Here is an 11,025-nt window from a genome sequence, read left to right on the forward strand (position 1 = left end):
ACACACACACACACACACACACACACACTTTTGACACTAAATCGCATAAGCAATAATGAGGCTTTATAGGATTAGTTATTGAGGTTTGAGATTACTTTGGTGTGATACTGTGTGTGTGTGTGTGTGTATATTCATGTTTAAATCGTATGTTTGACTTCCATATTGTTTGCATTCAATTGTATGGTGTCAGCCGTGTCAGTCATGAATGGTGTTTACCTGAGTTTGTGTGTGTGTGTGTGTGTGTCAGCAGTGGGTGATAGGGTGTTAAGTGTTTAGATAAATTAGCTGCTGGCTTTTCAGTAGGTGTGTAACAAGCACCTTTTAAGTCAATGAATCACCTTTTAGAGGATAATGGACCCTATCCCAACGCACACAGATACCTTCTCTTTGCTTTGTGTCTTCTATTTGTGTTTCTCTTTTTATATGAACATATAATGAGTAGAATTGGAAAACTTGTTCAATAGTATAAACTATGCAGGCATTGTTTTCCTATCCTTAACCAAGTAGTTTTAGTTGCCGAAGTTTAACCAGGCAGATGTACAGCTGATGCAAGATGATGGTCCAAGTAATACCAATACCATGACTTCCATACCAGTTCCTGAACGAAACTTTTTTATATTTATAAAATCAGTTTTAACAAAAAGACATTACAACATTACAAATTAGGTATACATTTTTGAATTGTTTTGTCTGCTCCTTTACACCTAAGTGACACACACTGTAGTCAAGGCTCTTAAAATACAATATACACACACGTGACCCTGTCTCCATGCGTAACATAAAACACAGTTTTTCCGTGTTTTACCAGCAGATCTTGGTAGAAATGGGCTCCATACTTATTGTCTCACTGACACTGATGAGATTTACTCCTTAGGTATTGAAATTTGGCATTGAATGGCGACATTTTTGGATACTATACAATATAAGCAATTTGTTTGCCTAAGTATCGAAATTTGGTACCCAGCCCTAACCAACTACTACTAGTAGCTTGAACGTTTTCTTGTATTCATCCCATAGTTCCCGCTTTTCAATATAGCCTGATCTGATACCGGCCGATACAAATATGAATATTTTGTTATTTAAAAATCTGACATGCCAAATATCGGCCGATATATATATATTAAAAAAATCATGAAACACGTTACAAAACATAAAGAGATTTGCCTAACATTAGTTATTTGTAGTTATTTATGAGTTCTCCCTAAAAGAATATGATAATAATTTCTTTTGTGGTCACAACAGAACAGAGGCAAATCAACATATAGGAAAGTTCTGATAAATAAAATAAAATGTATAAAAATTCAAACTTAAGATATGAGACTTTCCTTTAAACAAAAACACAATGACAAAAAAAAAATTCTGTGTTGCCAACAGGGACGTTGTAGAGCGCCCTCTGGTGGACAGACTATGCAACGCCAACGCTCATGGTTTCCGTCCGTTTTTAATTTTTAAATATTCATTTATCAGAATCATTTATTTGTCATTATAAATGATTCTGATGAATACACATATATATTTTTTTATATCTTCCATTATAAATGTCGATACTGATAGATCGTGAAATGCTTAATATTGGCCGATAATATCTGCCCGCCGTTATATCGGTCAGGCTCTACTTTTCAATCACCTTTTTGCGGAGTTGCTTGAAGTGTTCTTTTTTCTTTATGGTGAAGGTTTTCCTATGATTCTAACTTACTGAGGTTTAGTTATATTACAGTCAGGGCTTTGTATTTTATAATTTAGGCGGATGAAGATTCACATTTTTGGATTAAGAGGTTAAGATTAGGAGTCAAACTTGTTTGTTTACCTATATTTCTGCTCATATTTTGCCTCAGAACGGATCCAATATGTTAAGTTTTATTAAATTGACAAAATAACCTCCCATAAAAAGATTACACTCACCGGCCACTTTATTAGGTACACCTGTCCAACTGCTCGTTAACACTTAATTTCGAAAGCAGCCAATCACATGGCGGCAACTCAGTGCATTTAGGCATGTAGACCTGGTCAAGAGAATCTCCTGCAGTCAAACACGCATCATTATGGGGAAGAAGGTGATTTGAGTGACTTTGAACGTGGCATGATTGTTGGTGCCAGAAGGCGGTCTGAGTATTTCAGAAACTGCTAATCTACTGGGATTTTCACGCACACACATCTCTAGGGTTTACAGAGAATGGTCGAAAAAGAAAAACATCCAGTGAGCGGCAGTTCTGTGGGCGGAAATGCCTTGTTGATGCCAGAGGTCAGAGGAGAATGGCCAGACTGGTTCGAGCTGATAGAAGGGCAACAGTGACTCAAATAACCACCCGTTACAACCAAGGTGGGCAGAAGAGCATCTCTGAAGCACAGTACGTCGAACTTTGAGGCAGATGGCTACAGCAGCAGAAGACCACATCGGGTGCCACTCCTTTCAGCTAAGAAACAGGAAACTGAGACTACAATTTGCACAAGCTCATCGAAATTGGACAATAGAAGATTGGAAAAAGTTGCCTGTCTGATGAGTCTCGATTTCTGCTGCGGACATCGGATGGTAGGGTCAGAATTTGGCGTCTACAACATGAAAGCATGGATCCATCCTGCTTGTATCAACGGTTCAGGCGGGTGGTGGTGGTGTCATGGTGGGGAATATTTTCTTGGCACTCTTTGGGCCCTGGTACCAATTGAGCATCGTTGCAACGCCACAGCTACTGAGTATTGTTGCTGACCATGTCATCCCTTTATGACCATAATTACCAATCTGATGGCTACTTTCAGCAGGATAATGCGCATGTCATAAAGCTGGAATCATCACAGACTTGTTTCTTGAAAATGACAATGAGTTCTCTGTCACATGGCCTCCACAGTCACCAGATCTCAATCAAAGAGCATCTTTGGGATGTGTGGAACGGGAGATTCGCATCATGGATGTTCAGCCGACAAATCTGCGGCAACTGTATGATGCCATCATGTCAATATGGACCAAACTCCTGAGGAATGCTTCCAGCACCTTGTTGAATCTATGCCACGAAGAATTGAGGCAGTTCTGAAGGCAAAGGGGGTAACCGTTACTCGCCATGGGAGGTGTCCTATAAAGTGGCCGGTGAGTGTATATTACCTAAATAGGACTCCAAATATTGTCTGGTCTTTGTTCTTGTGTCTCTACATGTCCTACTGCCCCTCACGTCCTCTCCCTATCATTTCTGCTGTAGAGGACCAAGCTAAGCTTGGGTGCTACTCTGCTGGTTACTAGGAGTGTCTATTTATAGATAGAGAGGAACGATCAGCATCTATGTGTACGTTCACTTATCTAAACAATCTTGGTCTGTTTTCTCTTCTGTGTGTGTGTGTGTGTGTGTGTGTGTGTATGTGTGTGTGTGTGTGTGGGTGTACCTCTGAATAGTCCCAGTGGAATGCAACCACTCACGGTGCATCCAGATAAGGACGTAGATGTGTAGCTATATTTGTGTGTCTGGTGGTGTATTTTGCAGTCCCTCCAGGATTTTGCGAATGTCGCAATCACGCCAATTCACCAATCACCGCAACTTTTCTGCAAATTTTCCGCAAATTTTCCGCAAATTTTCGCGACTTAAACCAATCCCAGCAGTCCAATGTGCCAGACTTTGTATCAGTATGTGACTCTGAGAGCTAATGACCAACCGGGAGTGACAGGTTGACGTCACACGTACATGGCCATATGTATTTCCTTGTTTAACGAGACGTGTGTGTCTCAAACATCTCACATTTACCAACAAAACGTACAGCAAAAGACTGTGCAAAATATTTTGGACCGTCTGGCCAACCTGTAAACATTTTAACATCAATGTACGCTGCAATGTTTTTTCCCTCTGATCTCAATGAAGCGGCCACTGTTTCAATCCTGTTGGATCTCTGCAGCGGGCGGGGCTGCTGAGTTCCCCCTGCGACTGACACGAGCACCCACACACAAACACACATGGTAGATGCAGGAAAAACTGGAGATGAGACAAACAGGATGACCTAAGTTGAGGACAGCTACGCTCATTATTGGAAGTGCAGTGATAAGTTAAAGTCCAATAAGTGCTTCATCAAACCGTATGAATGTGTGTCCCAGGCCAGGATAGGAAATTAACTGACCAATGTAAAGATCAACAATTAACCACTTACAGACACTCATATCTGATTCATTCAATACATTTTTATTTTTTGTCTTAAATCCACCAGCCATTTTCATATTATACCAATATTTGCGGCCTCCTGAGCCTTTTTGGAAAGGTTCTAGGAAATGTCAGCCCAGAGTAATTTTATCTCCCCAAAAAGTTTCCTTTTTTATTTTTAAAGAACTTTAACAAAAATGTTTTTTCTCTGTCTCCCCCAACTTCATTGCAACAAACATACAAAAAACATTGCAACTTTAATCGCAATTTTTTACAAAAACATTTTGTAAAACACCAGGCATTTTGGGCGACTACAATCTCAAAAAAAGTCTGCAAAATCTTGGAAGGACAGTTTTTGCTGTGTGAATAGCTGTAGTGGAATTTTTGGAACATTTATTAGTACATTTAACAGTAGGATTTGTGAGTGTGATTGTGTGTGTGTGTGTGTGTGTGTGTGTGTGTGTTGTACACAGTTTCACAGCTCTATCTTATCTGGTCTTATACACATATGGCCCATCAACACAGATGGGAAACTTAAAATCCCTTGCGATCTTTTTTCAGTACAACAAGTTCCAACCAACCTGGAGCCTGGGGAGTCATTATTTGGAGATTATAAATGTTGTTCGCCTTTTCAGCTCCCAGAAGAAACAAGGAATACCCCAGTTACCATTTCTGTAGAGACATGGGTGCATTCCAACTCCAAAGCTACTACTTCAGAGTGCTGTCTGGTTTCTGCTCTATTGTTTCCATATTTTGGAGCCATTTTGTACTAATTCCTCACTGCTGCAGGGCTCCAGTATGACTACATTGACAGTTGTTTTATCATCTGTGTAGTTTCTCTGCTTTACCAGAATATCTTCCTTTTGTTCTCGCTCTTTTAATTCTCATATTTTAATGCAGTTTGTAGTTTGAAATGTCAGAAATATAAAATGGGAATCAGGAATGCCTCCATCATGGGGCGACCTCTAGCTTACCCAGTAAGAGTGTGCGCCCCATGTAGGCTGGGGCCTTTACAGCAACCCGGATTCGAATCCGACCTGCGACTCTTTGCTGCGTATCATCCACCATCTCTCTCCCACCTTCCCTGTCTATCCACTGTCACTGTAAAATAAAGGGGAAAAAAAATAAAAAAAATAATGGCAGTTGTTATAGTGAATACAACCTTGACAGGGTGATCAGGACCTTGAATCAGCAACGCTCTATTATCAAGAAATTAACAGACAGCAGGATTCCTTTAAAATTTAACCAAGCCATATAATGAATTGGTTGAATTCTAAGGCATTCTGCTGTTGCTAAGAATAACACACTGTTGCCATGCATAGCAGAGCCACGGGCTCAGTTCTGTTCACTCTGGAGGACAGCTATCGATCCGCTGAAAGAAGTCCAGATAATTTATCAACTGTGGCAAAAAAGTGTGGAAACATGGATCAACTTCTGTTCTCCAATTCAGGCAACGACAGCAGAATTGGTGAGTGCCTATCCTACATATTCGGTCTATGATCTCTACACAGTAACTTCAGCCATAGGGACAACAACGCTAATTAGTTAGCTTAACGTTACATTGTAACAAGTTTAAGGTTACAGGTGCGTCAACTGCAGCGGCTTTGCAAAAAGTGAACGTAATGAATGAAGACATAAATGTCAACATAAATATTCCCAAAGAAGTCCCATTCACCTTGTCTTACGGAAATGTTCGGCACTATGTGAATTAGAGCAGCCGATAGCCCGCTAGCTCACTACAATGCTTCAGCTAATGTTGTATCAATTCCTGCACTGCAGTGATTAAAACAGCAGCTCTGTAATTTGTCCACCTATAGTTAGCCAGAGGACGGCAGCAGCCCATAACAGCCTGACCCATAAAATATACGGTTACTACCACAGCCTCTAAAGGGAATAAAATGCGTGCAAGGACCGGTGACTTTTGCCAGAAATGTATTCGCGGCAGGAGGGGAAGACACTGTGGTGTTGAGTGACAGACGAAGGGTTACATTAAACAACTACAGAGTTTACGTTGCTATGGACGCAGGATTCCAACTTAGGTAGAATTGTATTTAAATTAATAAACTATTTTTATTTTAATATTGTCAAATTATTGATTTATTTGGTAAGTAGCCATGTAATAAGCGGGATAATGTAGAGCAAGGTGGTTGTTATAGCAAATACAAGCCGTCAGGGTGATCAGGACCACGACGCAAAGCACACTTTGTGTTCACCATACTTATGTCTGATCTACTGGTGAAATGTGGTTGGCAATATTCTAATGTATGAGCTAATGGCTATAAAGCCGCATGGAAGAGATAATGGATTGTGGTTAGTATATAACACGAAACAAAGCCACTATTGCATCACTGTACACAGCGGACCTATTGTTTTTATTGAGATGATCATGGTAGCTTGTGTTGGTAGTTATTTGTACTTTTGCAGTTTTTATTTGCTTCTTAAAACTTTACAGTATAATATATTATAATAAACGTTAAAGAAAAACTTGATGTAGAACAAAATGGCTAAAGATTAACATTCTATAATTGTTATTCCTTGTTGTGTCAGTCCCGCCCTTCTTCTTTCTCTGAGCCTTTCTCTTCTCTGTCTCGCTCTTCCCCTCCACCTCTAATAAAAGGGAAAGATAAAGACTCTAAATGATGGCAGCTGTGGCACCACATTCATTACAATACCATTTCCTCTTCCCTCTCTCCTCCCTTACTTTTTAATAGTCCCATTTTGGTAATAGAAATTTCCACACAAACCTCACAACTTCTCAATCTTTCTTCTCTTATTCTTCCACTTTCTTTACATACATCTCTCTCTCTCTCAAAAGAGAAGAACAATAAATATTTGTGTGTGTCTGACTTTGCATGTATGTGTGTCTACCAGTCTAAACTAAAAACAGCATATCAGTATTTTTAGGTTTTTGTGTAAAAACTGTCCCAAGCATGAATCCCATGATTCCTTAGCAGATCTTTGTCCTGTGTCCCAAAATTGTCCCATCATACACTCCCTATTCACTCCAAACCTGCATACCAGACCCCTGTGATTGAAGGGGCTATGTCTCTCTGTATTTGTGCGTATTTGTGTTTGGGAAGACACAAACAGCATCTTTGAATGTGCATGTGGATTTGTGTGATGCCACATTGGTAATCATTAGCTAGAGTAATTTGGCAAACAAGTCTTATTTAATCAGGTCAAATGCGCCTTATGAAGCAAAACTAAAGTTAGAAAAATAAGATGCAGAGGAAAGAATTACAGCGCTTACATAACTGTCTGAAAGACGCTAGTAAAAGCTGAGGTAAATCTTTGATAATTTGTATGAATCTCCAGATGTGCCAGTTGTTAAGGTGAGTGAGACAGAGGCTGTTAAGGAGAGAGAGAGAGAAGAGAATTAGATAGAGCAGGATATTTTTACTGAGCTAAAAGTGTCCTCTGCCTTACATCGACCCACATTACAGCTCCCACGGAGCACACAGAGAGAAAAAGACAGTAATGTGTCTGTCCATCACTGAAACTCAAAGTTGTCAGTGCAACCTTACCACAGATGTCAGGAAATGTCAGTCTTAATGTCCCATATCAGTTCTAAACATTTTAGTTATAGTACGCTGTTCTGGCTAAATTGACTTAACCTTAGTGGTTGTGTTCAAGGCAGGTTTTCTGCCCAAACAGAAAATAATTTTATACTGAGCAGGGCATTAATTATTAATGGTTACAGTGAACTAAGTTTAACAACTGTTTGGTATTTATACTGTGCATAGAGCAGCATACAGATGACATTCTAAAAATAGTAATGTGATGTGTGGAGTATTTTCAGACTACTATGCAGAAGTTAGTGTAAGTTAGTGTTAAGTTAAAAGTTTAAACCCCCATGGGGAAATTTGCATTGACCCATCTCAACTATTTAGGAGCAGTGGACAGCCACAGCACTCCCCTTGCTCAAGGACAATGGCAAGAGTACCATCAATAAGAAGACTGGCAGCCTCTGTGTAAAATATAGCGGCTGAGGATAAGAGAGAGCTGGCTGCTGAAAATTAGACGTTTTGACGCTCGTGATTTTATTTTGGCACTGGCTAGAAACCTCTTTGTGGGGGAGCAAAAACTTTCTCTATGCAGGAAAAACTCTGACATCATTGGGCTGATTCTTAATTTCTAGCATCATATTACCATTGGCATCCCAGTATTAGGCCCACAAAGAACACACTGCTTATAAGCAAACATTAGAGCCATGGCAACAAAGGTAATGGAAGTGCACAGTAGATCCCTGGACAAATTAGGGTGGTAAGCAGGTGCAATGTGTTTTTTGCGTGTGCGTGAATGTGTCTTTATCATCCTGGACCAATATTTGAACAGCCATAAAAGCCCAGAGGAGTAACCAGAGGAGTAAAGCAAACTGCACAACCGCTACTTTCAGCTAAAAGACCCTCCATCAATCTCTCCTGAGCTTAATGCAAAACCTTTCAGTCGATTTCTGTACCACTACAAACTAAAAAGTACTCAGGTGCAAAAATTGACATTTAGAAGCGACAGGAATAATCAGACTTGTCAATAATAGACCTGGAGACCTTTTATTTTTTAATTCCATTGATGTACAGTATTAACTTGTTGTCGCTGGGATGTTTGAACTAACAATCCTGCAATCACGCTCCTAATTGTGAAAGCCGTCTGGATGCCCTGAGATCAAAACAGATAATAGAAATCCAGTGCAGAAGCCTAAGCTCACTTGCTCACTGAATTAATAGGTGTTGCAGTGTGTACTGGCTCTGTTAGGGAGAACTAGCCGTCATGTTGGTGTGGTATTCACTGACATTTAGCCATCTGGCCTGGGATCTGGCAGCCACACGCTCTTTCTCTCTCTCTCTATCCTTCTCTGTGTCCCTCTTACACCCACACACACACACACACACACACACACACACACACACACACACACACACAAAGTGTTGGTTCACATTGACATACACATCCTCCGTTGAAACTGTGGCTGGCGGTAAGGCGTGTCACTATGATGCATGTGTGAGGGTGTATCTATGTACCTGCAAGCTTGCTAGTGTGGTTTGTGTGTTTTGCCTGCATTGTCAAAAGGCCGGGTTCCCATAGAAACAGATGTTTCTGGGTTTTTTCTTGTTGGCATCATGTGACAGACTGTTTCTGTGTGTGCATTTGTGTGAAATACCCTGAAAGTACAAGTACTTTTGCTTTTTTTATAGAAAGGAAGAAAACCCATTTAGTTAATTTTTGGATATTAGCGCCCATGTGGAAGTGTCTGCTCCGCTCTGTACAGCAGCAGCAGCAACAGCAGCAGCAGAGTAGCAGGAGTCAGATGTCACTCATCACCTGACGAGACCAACAGGATGATGGTGGAGGCTTTGGTTTCAAAGTCAAAAGCAAAAGTGCATATAACATACATGATACACATCACTGTTTTTTTTTGCTGTGTGTAGACTGTTAACCAATTGCAGAGCTGTCTGAACTGGTGTGTCACTTTTAACCTGTGGGGAAATTTTCTCACCTTGACATCCCTTATACCAACCACGAAGAAGATGCTTGATGAAGAGATGCACATAAAGGATTTTTAAGTTTCAGATAATTAAGATGTTGATTGTGCAAAAATGGCTGGGAAAGAAATCATATTTTGTACATTCATCATTTAGGCCCACCTGACATGCAGTCAGCAGCGGCAGCAGTGTTTTTTTTATTCTTACGATGAGTCATCTGCAGTGCAATAGTGAATTCACATCAAAAGATGAATATCAGTTAGTGTTTGCTTCTGGGTCTTTATCGTTCATTGTTGAGAGGCTGGTGGGAGGCACATTGGTCATGATCAATAGAGTTGCTTGTTCATACTGTAAAGTGCTGTTTTCACTCATATCTATTCACTGAAATATGTTTATCATGGACTCATCTATGCTTCTTTTCAGAATGTCATCCAACATCCTCCTTAGTTTGAATTATAGTTTGAGTAAACGTAGCCTATATTCTCTCATTATCTCACATTGCCCACTATTCTTTCTCTGTGTCTTTCTCTATTCACCCTCTCCTTACTGTTTTCCTGCTCTGTAGGACAACTGTCAGGTGTGTGTGTGTGTGTGTGTGTGTGTGTGTGTGTGTGTGTGTGACAGCGACCTCCCTCTGATGCACCCCCCGCACCCTCCTGCTCCTGGGAGGTGACCCAGTTTCCCATGATCCAATGCGGCTGCTTCTGCTGCGTTGTTGCCGTAGCGATATTACGAGGTCCTTTATTGCCGACTGTGACTGTGCCATGAATAATGGATAGAGAGAATGACAGAGTATTGGACAGTGTGGATGAGAGAGGGAAGGATGAGTGGAGAGACAGAGGGGGTAGAGAAGTAACACAAATAGGAGAAAAAGAGTCAAAATATTAGAGGGAGGTAAATGTGGACTGAAAAGTGTCAAAAGTTCCTCAAAGCAGAGAAAGGGTCAGGGTGTAGTTAGACTATCAGAAATGGAGGGATAGAGCTGGACAGAGAAAAGATAAAGAGGAAATACATCACTTTAAGGCGGTAATGATAACATGGGACCAAGTTATGTACAATAATGAATGTAAAATTCTACAGCTGAAAAATAAACTTGTCTGGGCTCTAGTAGGCAAACTATGTAATGGTGCCCACTGTGTCCAAATTACCTCAAACCTATTTTATCTTTGGATTTCTGCACTGACTTTTTTTTATCAGCTGTTATTTATAGCTTCAAAATAAATCTGAGACAAGTTATTATTAGTCAATAGACCACGGCTCTATTTAAAGAGTTCACTATAGAAAGCCCAAGGCATTATTTTTTGGTCCATTTGAATTGTGCCGTGCATTTCACAAATGATGTGTGTATGTACTGTTTTTTTTTTAAGACTATCTTTTTGTGGCATTTTAGGCCTTTATTTCCATAGGACAGATGAAGACATGAAAGGGGAAGG

General features: G+C 40.3%; 1 protein-coding gene and 1 long non-coding RNA gene across 10 annotated transcripts in view; one reads left to right on the forward strand and one right to left on the reverse strand.

Annotated features, from left to right (window-relative positions):
* The window catches only part of cacna1c (calcium channel, voltage-dependent, L type, alpha 1C subunit), a 199,899-nt gene that overhangs the window by 71,900 nt on the left and 116,974 nt on the right, over nt 1-11,025 (forward strand). The gene's annotated exons all lie outside the window — the stretch shown is intronic.
* The window catches only part of LOC116672868 (uncharacterized), a 25,503-nt gene that overhangs the window by 4,870 nt on the left and 9,608 nt on the right, over nt 1-11,025 (reverse strand). Inside the window, exon 3 of the long non-coding RNA XR_004327665.1 lies at nt 4,123-4,127. This is a non-coding gene — a long non-coding RNA (uncharacterized LOC116672868). The remainder of the gene's footprint in view (nt 1-4,122; nt 4,128-11,025) is intronic.

The sequence above is a fragment of the Etheostoma spectabile genome, chromosome 23 (genome assembly GCF_008692095.1).
Source record: "Etheostoma spectabile isolate EspeVRDwgs_2016 chromosome 23, UIUC_Espe_1.0, whole genome shotgun sequence".
Lineage (NCBI taxonomy): Eukaryota > Metazoa > Chordata > Actinopteri > Perciformes > Percidae > Etheostoma > Etheostoma spectabile.